We start from the raw sequence: 16,968 nt of genomic DNA, 5'->3' as shown, positions 1-16,968 counted from the left end.
ATATACCATCTTATGTTTGTATGTATCGTGTATACGTGTATGAATTAATCTGCCATGTTTCTGATTCCCTCCCTTCCCTTCTGACTTTTCCAGTACCAGTTTCAGGGCAAGTTACATAAAAACACTTAATTTAGACACGTTTGTAGAAGCAAATCTGGTCAATATACACACTATTAGACCAGAGACCATAGAAATCTGGTCGATATACCCACTGTTAGACCAGAGACCATAGAAATCCAGTGGGGGAGATTTTATTGAAAACATGGATCATTTGGGATCTGATCAAATAGACGGAGAACTAATGAAACCAGTTTCCTAACTCCTAAAAGACACCTTCCGTCACCTGAGCTCAGAAGGAATTACTCCAACATCGTGTAATGACCAAATTCTATTCTGGTATTCAGGTGGTCATAAACATGTATCAAAAAGCAAGTTCTGAGATCTTTAACCTGCATTAATCTATTTTCTCAGTCGAAACGACCTTAATGCATCTTAATGGATACTGGTGCTGCATGTACCTGCATAAACATTCCGTCACACCATTCAAATTGATCAATCAAGGCATACCAGGCCACACCAGGTTGCGCAGACCAAAACAACCAAAAGGCCCATGATAAAACCTACAGATGGATTTCATTGGTCCGCAACCCAGTACCAAGGGTACCAGTAACAAAATACTTTTTCTAAATGGGAAGACGCCATTCCTACTTGCAACATCACAGCACAAACAGTGGCACAGGTGTTGGCGAACCACATCATCCCTCTTTATAGCGCACCAATCCAAATTGAATCTGACCAGGCAAGTTATGAGTCATGGGCAAAATTCTAAACATTGTACAGAAATTTCACATTCCATACGGCCCACAAAGATCTGGGGTGAGTCCATATGAGCTAATGACAGGGCGGGTTATGAAGCTTCCAATTGATCCATATATTTTCCCAGCAGACCTTGGGCCTCTAACTGTTGCCAAACAGCAGACTGTGCTGATGCAGCTGCAGGAATGCATTAAGGTGCTTTACGCACAAGCAGCATTAAAACAGATAATTAATTAAGTCAGATCTGGTCAGTGATGCACAATTGAAGCAAATTTGCAGAGGGAGATGGTGATGATGTATGTGTTCACAGCCGTGTGACCGTGACCATATGAGGGTAGCTAAGATGGTACCACATGTCACAATGCAAATGGTTTAAGGGCCATTAATGATTAACTGTGTTTTGTTTTGTGATTACAGGTCAACCAGCGGTATACGATGGGTGCCCGACGTCAGGAAAGTGTCGGGGCCAGAATGCATTCAATCGGGCCAGAGGGTCCAACTCGCACATAATTTCAGGTGTGGGAGATGGATGTGGAAATATTCAAAGGGGCCATACACACCTCATATTCCAATTCCACCCAAACAGATAGTTACATGGCCTCCTGGATTAGCACCTGAACCCAATTGAGACACACAATTGGGTTGTAAAACAGGATCCACCCATCTTAATCTTATTCTTATTATTACAGTGCATGCAAAGCATTTGTATGGCTAGTTATCTAGCTGATGTTACAGTTTATTTAATTCATTATTATAACAGGAAACCCTCAGTGCCTGGTGCCTGGTCAGCTTCATAATAACACAAATTTGTATTCACACATATGAACATGAGTTCATAGTAACACACGCTAGCAGCTGCCAACCGTTGATTATCTGGCATGAGATCATGCATGTTTTACATCTCTTGTGGATGTTTGGGCTCTGTAGCATCCCGTTAAATACAGTTGGGTGGAAATACACAACACCCATTACTTTATCGTTATGGAAGACTGAATGTAACTAATGTGAATGAAAATGTGTTATCGAGCCCATGTTGTTTTTTCCCGATATGTATGTGAAAGAGGGAGAGAGAGACAGAGAGAGAGAGACTGCTTTGCCTGGCAGAGTTACTGTGCTCGTTACTAACTACCAAGCAAAAGAATCTATCTTTAACTCTATCTATCTTCATGTCCTTATCCCCTCCCCAGTCTCACACTCCATAATGCCTCTCTTTCTCTATTTATCACTCTATCTTTCAATCTATCTTACATGGCCTAATCTATAGTCTTTACCCACCTCTCTGTTCTCTTCCTTTTTACCATCCTTCTCTTTTGCCTATCTATATGCCTTGAATTGTGTTAAATGATTTTTTTTTTTTACTTTACATGTATTTAGAATTTGTGTTTGCTTCAGACTGCTTTGCTCTTCCCCTCTCTTTCTAATCTTTAACTTTTTTTATGTCACATTTTACATTTTTTGCTTTGCATGAAGTGGTATTTCCTCCAGGAAAAGCATATCTAGCTAACATCCTCAAATCTCCATGAACTGTATTTACATCCAGTTTTATTTCAAATGTAATGTATTCCTGAATCTATCACGGATGTATGTTTCATAATGTCGTGTAAAGCCTCCATATTCTAATAGGTCTTCTGGACGTAGCCAGATAAAACGGTCATCCTAATGAAATGCCAGTTTGATTTGATTTGGATTTTCACCAATATTGCTACCTGCCATGTTGATTTCCCACAACTGTCGGCACCAGGCCGTGAAGCAAATGCAACAAGTCTTCCCTCCCCCCGGCACAGCCTGACACGCTCTTCATCAACGCAGAAGGCAGGTGGAACGGGAAACAGAATCCTATCTCGGCGGTCTTATAGAATTTCTATTGTGAACTGTAGAGATTCTTAATTTATTCACCCACGGATCTAGACTACATCTATTTTTATCGTATGCAAAAAAACCTGAATGCCAACAGTTAGTATCCGCTTCACCAAGGAGTAGGCTACACAGATATCCACAGGTGAGCATAATTAGACCACTCAACCATGTTGATAACTGATAATGTCAGTACATGTTATTGTTGTTGTATTATTGTTGTTTTTTTTCCGTAATTGATCATGACGTGCAACAGGTAGGATGTTCTTTATTTTCACTGGCATGCGGCTGACGAAGCACATGAATGTTCGCATGGTTAAGCTGGATACTCCTAAACATTTAATGTTGTCGTCTAAAGCAGTCGGTAGATTAATGTGTTAAATGTGTTTTGGGGTTTGAAAGATGGTTAGGTAGGCTGCTACAGTTTCGAACAGTTCAATCAGTCAATTGTATGCAGTTGTGCATTTTTTTATGACTAGGTTGTCAGTTTTCGATCATCGGTGCATCGACAGCATTCACTACATCGGTGCTACCTACATCACATTTAGTTGGATAAATTAGTTTGAAAATGTTCAGGTAAATCAAAAATATGATTGTGTCGAATAAATATCTGAATTTTTCACATACCATTTTGGATCACTGTGAGAGGCATCATGAACTCTTAAGATTCGTAAGGATCCACGCCTCTGATATAAACCCCGCCTCACTGATATAAACCCCGCGGACAATTGCGATTATGCTTTATTCTGTACGGTTACGTATCTAACAATTTAGTTATTCTTTGTTTGCATACGGCAACTTTGAATTTAAGAACATTTCTCAGATTCTATAAGGCTTTTCCTAAATTGGCTCATTAACCAAAAAGTGCATCTCAGTAGGCTATGCCACAGACATCTATATATGTCCATGGGCTGTGCTGTGGTGTTGTCTTGGAAACCGTCAGTGGCAGGCATCCCTTAGGCTACATTGGTGAAGAGGCGGTTGCAATTAGTCTGTTTGTTTGACAAAATTGCCAGGCTGACACACTGACCAGACATAGTTTGGTAAAAGGTGACTAATGTATTGCCTGTTATGTTCCTTTTAAAATCATATACTGGAAATTCACAATAACATCTTTCAGTACAATTTACCCCCACCAGTGCATGGATATAAATTTGGCGATTTGCCATGGGGTAAGCAGTGTTTTTGCCTTACGCCTACATGCAAAATTGACCATTTCTGTCAGTGTTTCTATTGTGTTCTCATTGTAACAGGAGCTGTAAGGGGGAGCCCCACAGCCCTGTCCAAGTAGCCAGACTATGCCACCCAGAGAATGTTAAAGTAATGTTTTATTAGGCACACCAGCCTCTGAAACAGGTTCAAACCCACCACACAAGAGTCATGAATCCCATAATCTGTTTATTAGAAAAATTACTTAAATATGATAAGTATGCTTGCTGATGAAGAGGTGGACCTAGAAAGACAGATTAATCAAGCATAGAAATGTTTTAGTACCAGAAGTTTCCCTCATAAAAACCAGGGCCAAGACAGACAGCACAGTTATATTACTGCTGGCAAACACTCTAGGGAGGGGAATTAATGAAAACGAAAGCTATAGCAGGCAGGGGCTTACCTAAGGGGGGAGGCAGGCTAACTGGGAGGTGTACTCCAGGGCTCACACCAACCTTGTGAGAACAAGCACACACACACGAAAAGTGACCAAAGTGACACAGCAACCACACGGTAACCACACTGTATTATTGATCAGCTTTGAGCATGCACTGATGGGACTCCACCACCAGGTGACTAGCCCCCCTCCAGGATAGCCCAATGTCTGCTTACACAAACAAAAAGGGACAAAGACAATATGAAAACCAGTTGACCACAGCTATAAGGCAAATAATCCACTCACACAAGTCCACAGTGTAAAGTTTAAAATTCACACAACTAGCTAGGTGCGAAGAAAACCTACCGAGGCAGAAGCAGGAAGCCACACTGCACAGGAGGTAACAGTTCACAAGCTAAAGCACCACAGCAAACTCGCAGGCCTTTATAGCCACACCCAAGCAGTGCCCACTAATTAGGCAATTGTTGATTAGGTGGAGCTAAATGAATACCGTAATGAGTGACACAAGAATGGGTGAATCCCACTCACTACATCACCATTATTGTTCTTGTAAAGTTGTATGTGATTGTGCCAGCAGTACTGTTGTTAAGTTTTAGGATTGTTCTTTTTTTTACCGGTGTGACAGACCTTCTGGCTTCAGTGTTAATTGGCTGCGATTGCTGATGTTTTAGCTGGATACAGCCTTTTCTTCTAAAGATGTGGCCATTCGCAGGTTCGTCAGTTCCTGATATAACCTTGAACCAGTGGCGGCTCCTGAAAAAATTCTCAGGGGGGGCAATTTTTTTGATAATGATTTAGTAGGTACATTAAGCAAGACAATTGTATCAATTTGTTGTTAACTCATACAGCAATACCTTTTTGTCCACTAGATGGCAGCACACAACAGAAAGATTTCCCGAGTAGCTATAGTTACAGGTGGAATAATTACATTGCCCTCTTCTCTGGATACATGACCTTAACAAGGTAGCAATATAACCGTTAAGGAAATACACCAACACCACAGCCAAATTACAACATTAAGGGGATGTAAGCTCTCTTCCTACCAGTGTCCAGTGGCTTTTCTCACACCCTTCCCTGTTGTCGTAGTTGTATTGCAGTGAATCAAGCAACAAAAATGAGATGGTCGTTACATACATTCACTTGCAATGATTGCCAAAATAAAAAACCTTTCCTTCCTCAGTCACTTTGTAGCTCCTTCCTGTGGTCATCTGGTAGGAGTGAATGAGGAAGCCTCTCCTTCCACAATCATCATGAATTTTGAAAGGAAAGCATTTATCACCTTAAATAAATGTTATATATAAACACACCCGATAAATCCCATCATTACATACATATACATTTGTTAACATGCCAAGAAAGGAACACGTTAAGGTGCCTACTTCACTTTCAAGGAGCTTTCCAGGTCCTTCTGATCACCTAATATGGCCCCATTTTGCTCCACAAAAAGTAATTTTTTTACCTGCCCAGATGTCACATACTGTACCACTGGATGAAAGACAAAGCGCATATCAACTGTAGTTCATAAAACCATTCCCAAAACCTAACAAACAGATACTCCCAACTTTCCAAAGGATGGTAGGGATTCCCAGTATTTGACTGAGATAAAGGGGTATGAGATGCTTTACATTTCCATAGCATTTAATGAATGCTATACAGGCATAGAATATTATAAACTGCTATACGATTTTATAGTGGACTTTGTCAGCTTTAAGTAAAGTGATCCTTCAGTTTCAATTTTATCATTGCAATTTCATTGATGGCCGTTGGAGCAGGTGCATCTGCAAAACAAATTAGTTCGCTCTTGGACAATTCTATAAAGTAAATCTACTATTTAGGCGTAAAGTAGTGGTTCTGACCAGGTTCACCCCCTATCCCCCAGCACGTATCACTCTTTGGGAAACCCGAGTCCAATGCCTAAAGAACAGCTTATCTACAGTTCATGTGGTTTTATTTTTCAACAGAACCTTGTCGGGCTAACCTGTCATTTCATGAAAAAGCACAGCAAGTTACTTATTTTAAGTTAAGCTTACCCTCTCGGTTTGGTAAAGAGGTCCACTGAGTTGTCATCAGATTGGTCATCAGATGTTGCACGCTCCAGCTGGTCGACAGACTTGCCTTCTTCTGCTCATTGCTGCAGGGGCAGCATAGTTCATGCTATTATTATCTAGCAGATCAGATCAAGCCCAACACTTTTCATTCCATGAAGCTAGTTTGCTACATACAGATATAAACCAGAACATTAATAGGTATGTTGAAAACCACAATTTGGCGATTGATAAGTCAATCAAACAAGGTAATTATATCCGATAGCCTACTGCACTGAGCAGCATCTATTATAAGCTAGTTACTGCGTTCATCAAAGATTTTTGTATTTGTCTGTCATTCAGAAATAAAAGCTCAAAGCACCGCAGTGTCCACCAGTCTTTTGCTTGACCGCCTAGAGGTAAAATGGCTAGCAAGTTTCCACCAAGTAATGAGTCTGAGCTTAGTCACTTTGGGGTAGGGGTGTAATGGGAATACATTTACAGCCCAGTAGGTGTGTTGGGAGGGATGTGGGTACTTTGCCTGTGTTGCCTGCTAGAGATAGGGACTTAGGATCATGTCAGGATCTAGGTGAGTCACCTGTGGGGCAGAGGGCACTAGGACAACACCTAGTGGTGAAAGTGGAACATTACACCAGTTCAGTGATGGTATAGGTGAATCGATTTCAGCCTCACTCATGTCTAGAGGTGCTATTGGTAGTGCTAATCAAAGTAGTGCTCATTCACACAACGCAGATTACCAGAACACTCAGAATAGTGGCAATATGAATACAGTCAGGGCCTCATTTACTAACAGGATTGCGCCCATTTCAGGCGTAAAATAGCGGGTAAAGACATAAAACCCTATTTCCAAAAGAGGAGCACCTGAGTAAAAGCGCAGATTACCGCTGCTAGGAAGTGGGTGTGGGAAAGTAGGTGTTCGTCGCAAAGAGATGGGAGGAGATGCGTAAATAGAATAGAATAGAATAGAAAAGCCTTTATTGTCATTGTATTCATACAACGAAATTTTGAGTGCTTCTCCTGTTGGTGTGACGAGGGACAACATATAACACAACAACAACATATAACATAACAATACTACAACTATCCAAAAACAGTAGGAACAGCCCCCCCAAAATATATATATACATTAAGAGTAGAACAAAGTGCGGTGGCATAGACTAAAGTACTTCAATAAATACATCAATTAATACAGCTTTGTTTATGCACATGTGTAAGGTGACTGAGATGGTATGTGACTTGTAGTCAATAAAGTACTTAGTGTTTAGTGCATGTCGGTATTTAGAGTTCTGATGGCTGTCGGGAAAAAACTGTTCTTAAGACGCGTGGTCCTTGCTCTAAAGGATCTGTACCGTCTGCCTGAGGGCAGGAGAGTAAACAGGTGGTGGCCTGGGTGAGAGGAGTCTTTTAAGATGTTATTGGCCCTGCTAAGGTAGCGGGAGCGGGCAATGGATTCCAGGGAGGGCAGTGAGCAGCCAGTGATTTTTTGTGCTGTGTTGATGACCCTTTGGAGGGCTCTCTTGTCTGCTGCGGTGCAACCGGAGTACCACGCCGAGATGCAGTAGGTTAGTACACTTTCGATAGTGGTGCGGTAGAAGGCCACCATCAGTTTACACTCCAGGTTGTTTTTCCTGAGTACTCTCAGGAAGTGTAGTCGCTGCTGTGCCTTTTTTACTGTCTCTGAGGTGTTGACAGACCATGAGAGGTCATCTGATAAATTGGCTCCTAGGAATTTGAAGGTGTGGACCTTCTCCACACAGTCCCCGTTGATGTAGAGTGGGGCCGGAACTGCACTTTGCCTTCTGTAGTCCAGAATTAATTCTTTCGTTTTTGTGGTGTTCAGTGACAGATTGTTGTCTGAGCACCACACTGTCAGTTTCTGTACTTCATCCCTGTACGCTGATTCGTCATCTTCTGATATGAGCCCGATCACGGTGGTGTCGTCAGCAAATTTAATGATGGTGTTGGTGGGATGGGTTGGAGTACAGTCATGGGTGTACAAGGAGTACAGTAGTGGGCTCAGCACACAGCCTTGTGGAGAGCCAGTGCTTAGAGTGATGGTGGAGGAAAGGTGGGGACCGAGTTTTACAGTTTGTGGGCGGTTTGAGAGGAAGTCCTTTATCCAGGTGCAGATGGAGGGGGAGAGGCCTAGTGCAGTTAGTTTGCTGACTAGTATGTCAGGGATGATAGTGTTAAAAGCTGAGCTGTAGTCAATGAAGAGCATTCTTATATAGGTTCCACGGAGTTCCAGGTGGCTCAGTGCGGTGTGGAGGGCTACGTCGATGGCATCTTCCGTGGACCTGTTTGCTCTGTAAGCAAACTGATGCGAGTCAAATGTGGGGGGAAGGGTTGATTTGATGTGCCGTGAAACCAGTTTCTCAAAGCACTTCATGATTACAGGTGTAAGTGCAATCGGTCTATAATCATTCAAGCTGTTGATGGCTGGTTTCTTAGGGACGGGGATGATGATAGCTGATTTTAGGCAGGGTGGGATGGTGGCTAGAGTGAGAGAAAGGTTAAAGATCTTAGTGAAGACCCCAGCGAGTTGGTTGGCACAGGAATTGAGTACCTTTCCAGATACTCCGTCGGGGCCAGCAGCTTTTCTTGTACTCACTGATTTGAGCACACATCTCACCTCGTGTTCTTGTAGGGTGAGAGTGTGGCTGCTGGGGGTTGGTGGAGTCAGTGCAATTGTGGTGGGCCTGTTGACCTCAAAACGGGCAAAGAAATGATTAAGTTCCTCTGCCAGTGAGGCATCAGCGTGGACAGTGCTGGTGTTGCTGTTCTTGTAGTTGGTGATGTTTTGAATTCCCTGCCACACTCTCCTTGGATTATTATTAGTGAGATGGTCTTCGATTTTTTCCTTATAAGCCTTTTTGGCATCTTTGATGCCTCTCTTCAGGTTGGCTCTAGCAGTACTGTAAAGGTTCTTGTCACCTGACCTGAAGGCGGAGTTCCGCTCCTGGAGTAGGGTCTTGACCTTGCTTGTCATCCAGGGTTTCTGGTTAGGATACACCCGAATCCTTTTGGCTGCAGTCACAGTGTCTGTACAATGATTGATGTAGGACAGTACAGTTCCTGTATATTCCTCCAGGTCCTGTTGTTCGAATATGTCCCACACTGTATGTTCAAAGCAGTCCTGCAGTTGAGAGAGAGCTCCCTCGGGCCAGATTTTTATGTTCTTAATGTAAGGTTTTGTCTTCCTCCTGAGCGGTGTGTATGCCGGGATGAGGAGCAGTGAAAGGTGATCTGACTGTCCTAAGTGGGGTAGGGGTGTGGCTCTGTAGGCATGCTTTAAGTTGGAGTATACGTGGTCGAGTGTATTGTTCCCTCTGGTAGCACACTTGACATATTGGGTGAACTTAGGTAGCACTGTCTTCAAGCACGCTTGATTAAAGTCACCTGCTATGATGTGCACTCCGTCTGGATGAGCCTGTTGATGTTTACTAACAGTAGCGTACAGCTGAGAGAGTGCTGCGCTAACGTTTGCATCCGGTGGTATGTAAACAGCTGTTACTATGACAACCGTTAGCTCCCGTGGCAAGTAGAAGGGTCTACACATCGTTGATAGCATTTCTAAGTCCGGTGAGCAGTGACTGTCTATTGTGTTGCTGTTGTTACACCAATCATTGTGTACATAAATGCAAAGTCCCCCTCCTCTGCTCTTACCCGAGTCCATGTTCCTGTCCTGCCTATGGATTGAGCGGTCCGCTAGTCTCACTGCAGCGTCAGGAATTAACGGGTGAAGCCAGGTTTCAGTTATGATCATCACGCAACAATTCCGAATTAAATGGTTTGCTGTGACATGTAGCTCCAACTCATCCATTTTATGGGTGATAGATCTAGCATTGGTGAGAAAGATGCTCGGAAGCGGTGGTTTATGGGGTTGTTTACGTAGCCTTGTAAGCAGACCTGCCCGGCTTCCTCGTTTTTGCTTCCTGTCCCTACGCCGCCTACGTCGCTTGCTAGGTCCGCCAACAATCCACGGAGACCCCGGTAATCTTGCAATGTCCTCGTATTTTGTGGGTCCACTGAAAATTCCGTGTTACGGATAGCTTCTGCTGCCATCCAAAGTCAATTAAGTCCTGGCGGCTATACACGTAATTTGCTTCACAAATATTGACTAACAAACAAAAAAACAAATACAAAAACATAAAAACAAAACACCAAACTGGAGAGCTAGAAGCCGCTGCGTCCATACGCGCCGCCATCACCATGACCATGTAAAGTGCGCCTAATTATGTATTAGTAACGAAACAAGAGGTGTTTTAGCATGACATATCAGCTGCTAAATTAAAACTATGTGCCTGCGAGAAATTTGAAAAATGTTCATATTTGATATATCATTTAATATAGGCATACAAACAAATAGAATTACAAACTGTCCCACCAGCTAGCTGTTCGGGAAAAGTTTGGCCACGTCTTACCCAGAATCGCCGTTCATTGTATGGTTTAAACGGTATTTCATAGTTCAAGCACACTGAGTACAGTGCACACCTTCTGCGTAGGAGTAACACGTATCTATTCAGGAAAAGTACTTGTACTCGAAGTACATTAACTAAACTACCGGTAAGTAAATTGTAGAGACAGAGCAGCATATTCATTTCACCTTCCATGTTTATTTTGATGTTATAGCCTCTCAAGCGCAAGCTACCCCCAGTGCCATGGCAACCTACAACTACAGTTTTCAAATTTATCTGCCTAGGGCAGCGTTTTTGAAAAGCATGGTTTTCAGTGTTGGAATACGCCGTTTTAAAGTAAGGGGTGTCGTGTATTCCTACCAGACTATTTAACAGGATGCTATGGAGCAGTTAACCTGGATATTAACTATCCTAGCTATCTCTAGCTTAGAGACCCATCTTAACAGTTTGCAGTTGCCTGTGTGTGATTAACTCATGTTAATATGTGTGAATATGAACTTTCTTGTGAACATAAACTCGTTAATATGAAGCTGCACAGGCACCCTGAGGGATAACCATAGCAACCCAGACACTCAATGTTCGCTGAAAAGTTTAATTTCCCCAAATCAGCTCACCAATAAAAGACAGTCTTGAATATAAAGTGATCACAACTTTTAATGTGGACGGAAGGGCTAAACGGAGAAATATTTATGAGTTTCTATATTTACCTGGGTTAGTTTGCTGTAACCTTGTGAACCAAAAGCTCTAATTCTAATTTTAGCTCATCATCCACGGTGGAACACACAGGCTCTTTCTTCCCTATTTTCGCGGAGCGCTAAATAACACTAATGGGCGGTGTTAGGCGCAGATGACGCGACGAGGGTTCTTGTTTGATAAATAGGATGCAAAATACCGTGCGTTATTTGCGGGTTGGCAAAGGCGCAAATTAAGCTGCGGTCGCAATGTTAGTAAATGAGGCCCTCAGTGACAAGCCACACAATAATGTTATTGTCAAATCTGACAAGGAACCCGTTATTGTCAGGGGTGATAGAACTGACAAATATACTGACTAAATGGGTTGAATTGATGAAATCTTACCTCAAGAAACTGAAATATGGTGTCTCGTCGCAGACAGAGGAGGTGGGGGGGGGGGGGGGGGGGGGGGCTGATGGGGGAAGCCAGGGACGTAGTTAATAGTGAGGAGCGACCCCTCGCTTGAGACTTCTTATACCCCAGACGTAAAATATAACATACTGAAACAGTATTTCAGTGACACATCTTCATGCCTGCACCTACAAGACTTTTACTCAACTCTGCCAAGTCACAGAGAAAATCCCGACCACTACTGGATATGCCTCAACAAATCTGCGGACGGTTTAAAGCATCAGGGCAGACAAGTGGAGATGGGGGGAACATGGGGGGAAATTGCTAAGATGTTTGTGAAGCATTGTCCAGATCCAGAGCTTATGTCTGTGTTTAAATACAAGCAGATTCATGAGTGGACATCACAGGAAATACAGGAGATGATACGTAGATGAATATCAACGGGAGCATGTGTCTTCTGTGAACATGCACGTAAATACGGTTCCATGTCTTTCCCGCAATTTGCGTAGAAATTACGCCTGAAGTGGGCGCAATTCTGTTAGTAAATCTGGCCCTTGGTGTCTTCAGTCCCTAAACGTCTTTTAAGTGCTGTGAAAAGGAATGGCAACATTACAAAGTGATAAATGCTTTACTGTCCCAACTTTTTTTAAATATGTTTCAAGAATCGAAATTGAATTAAGTGTTTATTTTGAAAAAACTATAAAATGAATCAGGTAAAACATCAAATAATGTGCCGTTGTATTGTTTTCAATGTAATACAGGTCAAAGAGAATTTACAAATCACTGTTTTCAGTTTGAATTTTAATGTAACATACCATCCCAACTTTTTCTGATTTGGGGTTGTAATATTTTAATAGCAGAGTGTGTGATGTCTGCCTATGTGTGCCAGAATGTCAGCGTGTCATTTCAACTGCTGCCTAGGGGCTTGTTAGATGATATTTATTGCTCATTAAACAGGTGGTAGGAGAGCCAAACCTTTTTTTCGTGATAGCATCCATATAGTTGCCTAGGTAATGGTTTACAGCAGTTGACTGCTGCTGCGCCACAATCACATTAGCATTTTCTTGCGGAAATGGCTGGTGGCTTTTGTAACATATCCACATTGTTCATTAAATTCAGGGCAATGCTATAAAGTGCCATTCCATTACTTATTTATCTGACTGCCTGCTCATACATCTATGGAGACATTGGGACCTCCTCTTTCTAAAATGTACTAGACCAGTGGTGGTGGTTATTTAGGGTTGTGTATGTATTCTTGCAATGTTAATGTTGTCAGGAAGTATTTTGACAAAAAAAAAAATATTCTTTGTGATTTCAGTCTTACTGTAGGGTAGGGTTTCCATCAAGATGTCCGCCCTTCTGGACCTCAAGAGCAGTGTGCTTAGGCAAGTGCAGAGAAGCCAATCCTTGCGGGGACGTAGGGAGCCACCTTCCCCCACTGGTGGCCCCTTGACTAAGGCTTCTGACACTACTACTCATGGGTGAGTCTCAGATTGTGAATACCATTGTCCGTGGTTGAAACACAGATTTGTTATCTATTATTCATGTCCATAAAATGATGCATCACACTCTCAGGCCGGAGTCAAGGATTGAACCCAGGCTTCTGGATTGCTAATCCAGTGTGTATTGCGCTGAGCAATGTAGGATCCAAGTGCAGATATAGTGTGTGTTATGTATGTACATAATTACAAAGAATACGCTTGTGAGACAGTTGACATGAAAGCCAACGGCTACGTTTACTGCACGTGAAATCCAAGTAACAACAGGGATGAGCAATCACATAGCTAGGCATTACTAATCCTAAATCCTAACAGAACTCCAATACTATAGTGCCATCATGTGGCTGCTCGAAATACTACAATTCCTCCCACCTAGATTTCTGAATGACTGAATGTCAACAACAGCTTTTTTTTGTTCTGTTTTGTTTTTGTTTTAAATACAAGTAACTGTAAACTGTACTTAAGTAACTGTAATAAACATTGTTCAATATTAAAGATTAGAAATTAGCTTGGTAGCTGTAAAGTCATTCTTCTATCAGTCTTTGCGGAGGCCTATGGACACGGGTGGGGTAACGTTCCTCTTCACCAGACGTGTCCGCCTGGTTACCCCCTGGGGCACTGGTGTCAGTGGTCGATGCAGGAATAAAGACTGATGGACAGTCCATTGCAGAAGACTCAGGTGCCGCTGTCTGCCCTCCTTTTTCAGCACTGGTGGACACCACGGACAAATCTTCCTCTAAGGTCAGTCCAGAGCTTCTCAACTGATCAACATGGCGCCGCCAAACAGTACCTGATGCAACTTCGACAGTGTAAGACAGAGGGCCGCGTCGTTCTTTCACTGTGGCCGGGACCCATTTATGATCTCCTCTGTAACTTCTAGCTAATACAGTCTGTCCAACGGCAAAGTGACGAAGTTTCCTGTCACAGGCCCTTTTAGCCTGTTTAATTTGTCTGTCTTGGACAGTGCGTTTGTTGTTCGGCTGAAGAAGATCCAATCGCGAACGAAGCCGTCGTCCCAGGAACAGCATAGCTGGTGTCTGGTTGGTGGTGGCATGTGTGGCATTTCTGTAAGCAAACAAGAGGTTACACAGCTTTTGGTGTAGGTTGATATGGTCATCATTCATTGCTTTGAGGCCTTGTTTCAAAGTCTGAACAAACCTTTCTGCCTGGCCATTGGTAGCTGGATGCCAGGGAGCTGAAGTAATGTGCCGGATCCCATTGTTCCTCAGAAATGTTTGGAAGTCCTCACTCGTGAATTGGGGCCCGTTATCACTGACTAATTGCTCTGGAACTCCCGTTCTGGCAAAGAGCTCTCGAAGCACTGTTATTGTTTGGTTTGTTGTGGTGGAGTTCATGGTGAAAACCTCTGGCCATTTGGAACATGCATCCACTACTACTAGGAAGTTTGTGCCCATGAAAGGTCCTGCAAAATCCACATGAATGCGTTGCCATGGGGATGCAGGCCATTCCCACAGGTGAAGTGGGCTACGTGCTGGTTCATTTTGCACCTGCTGGCAGCCAGAACATTTCATGGCTACGCTTTCCACATCCTGGTCAATTCCGGGCCACCACACAAAGCTCCTGGCTAGCGCCTTCATTTTTACCACCCCCAGATGGCCGGAGTGCAGTTCCTCCAAAACCTTAGTTCTGAGGTTACTTGGTATGATAACTCTTGTTCCCCACATAACACAGCCGGTATTCAAGGTAAGTTCATTCCTACGCTGGTAGAACGGAGCTAGGGTGGTTTTGTGGGCTGTAGTCCAGCCAGCCTGTGTGGCCAGGTAAACTTGAGACAATATCTTGTCACGTTTAGTCTCAGCCTGTACCATCTCAGCGGTGATGGGTGGGCTTTCGATCTGGCTGAGGGTGAACATGTCCAGTGCACAGCAGTCGTCCTGCTTGTTGTTGATATCATTCAGAGGCAAACGTGACAATCCGTCTGCGTTAGCGTGGTCTCCAGTCCTCCGGAACTCTATCTTGTACTGATGTCCTCCAAGAAACAATGCCCAGCGCTGCATACGAGCAGCAGCTGTCACTGGAACCCCCTTTTGAGGACTGAAAATCGACATGAGGGGCTGATGGTCGGTTATGAGAGTAAATTCTCTTCCAAACAAATACTGGTTAAAACGCTTTACTCCCCACACCAAGCTCAGTGCCTCTTTGTCAATCTGGGCATAATTTTTCTCTGCCTTAGTAAGGGACCGAGATGCAAAAGCTATTGGGCGTTCACTGCCATCATCCATTACGTGAGACATCACTGCCCCGATGCCATACGGTGAAGCGTCACAGGCCAGCTTTACTGGTAGAGAAGGGTTGTAGTGGGTTAGGACTGTGGGTGATGTCACAAGGGTCTTTGCTTCCTTGAATGCACGCTCGCAGTGCCTGGTCCACTCCCATTTACGTCCTGTCTGGAGGAGCTGATTGAGGGAATGGAGCGCAGTTGCCAGGTTAGGCAAGAATCTGTGGTAATAGTTCACAAACCCCAGAAAGGATCTCAGCTGTGACACATCTTCGGGTCGAGGAGCCTTTAACACTGCCTGGACCTTCTCCTGACATTTGTGTAGCCCGTTTGCATCAATGGTGTGTCCGCAATATGTGACGCTGGATTTGAAAAACTCACATTTGTCTCTCCTCGCTCGGAGTCCATACTCTTGTAGCCTCTTCAGGACTTGTCTCAGGTTCTCTAAGTGCTCCCTATCAGTGCCTCCTGTCACGATGATGTCATCGAGGTAGCATTGTGTGCCTGGTACCCCTTGTAACACCTGGTCCATGGCACGTTGCCATATTGCTGGAGCAGAGGCCACTCCAAACACCAGCCTGTTGTAGCGATATAGGCCCTTGATGGTATTTATGGTCATAAATGTCTTTGAGTCCTCTTCCATTTCCATCTGGAGGTATGCGTCTGCTAAATCCACTTTTGAAAAACGCTTTCCCCCAGACAGGTTTGCAAAAATGTCCTCAATCCTCGGTAGTGGGTATTGCTCCACTTGAAGTACTGGGTTAACCGTGACTTTAAAGTCACCACAAAGTCTCACTGTGCCATTTTTCTTAACGATAGGAACCACAGGGGTCGCCCACGGGCTCCAGTCGACTCTGGAAAGTATCCCCTGGGCTTCCAGACGGTCCAGCTCCTTCTCCACAAGAGGCCGGATGGCGTAGGGAACAGGGCGTGCCTTGTGGAATGTTGCTTGAACACCATCTTTGACTGTAATTTTTCCCTTGATGTGTTGCAGCGTGCCGATTCCGTCCATGAACACTGGTGCTGCTTCATCTAGTATCCTGTCCAGCTCAGCCTCAGTGGGCTGTGGTACCTTGGACAAAACATGGAGACTTTTTATGGCGCTCCAATCAAGTCTCAGCTTCCTCAGCCACTCACGTCCCCAGAGTGGTGCGCCTCCTTTCTCTAGAACATACAGGTCTAACACATCTACCTGTTTGTTATGTTCCACTTGTACAGACAGTACCCCAATAGGGACAACTTTTTTCCCTGTATAGGTCTTGAGGAGGATGGAAGTCGGTTTCAATGTTAATTTTCTGAAAAAGGAGTCATAATCTTTTTTTGATATGACTGAAACAGCTGAGCCAGTGTCAAGTTCCATTTTAATCTCTTGTCCGTTAATTTTTGGAGTGAGCCAGATCATCTGCTT

At 43.6% G+C, this 16,968-nt stretch overlaps 1 protein-coding gene across 1 annotated transcript in view; it reads left to right on the top strand.

The window, feature by feature from the left end:
• Window positions 1-799: 799 nt before the first annotated feature.
• Window positions 800-16,968, top strand: part of baiap3 (BAI1 associated protein 3) — a 60,905-nt gene continuing 44,736 nt past the window's right edge. The window contains exons 1-2 of the mRNA XM_031573309.2: window positions 800-2,815; window positions 13,141-13,303. The gene's annotated coding sequence lies outside the window, so the exon portion shown is untranslated. The remainder of the gene's footprint in view (window positions 2,816-13,140; window positions 13,304-16,968) is intronic.

The sequence above is a fragment of the Clupea harengus genome, chromosome 1 (genome assembly GCF_900700415.2).
Source record: "Clupea harengus chromosome 1, Ch_v2.0.2, whole genome shotgun sequence".
In the NCBI taxonomy this organism is placed as follows: Eukaryota; Metazoa; Chordata; class Actinopteri; order Clupeiformes; family Clupeidae; genus Clupea; species Clupea harengus.
Note: the sequence above shows the minus strand (reverse complement) of the source record. Positions and strands in the feature narration are given on the sequence as shown.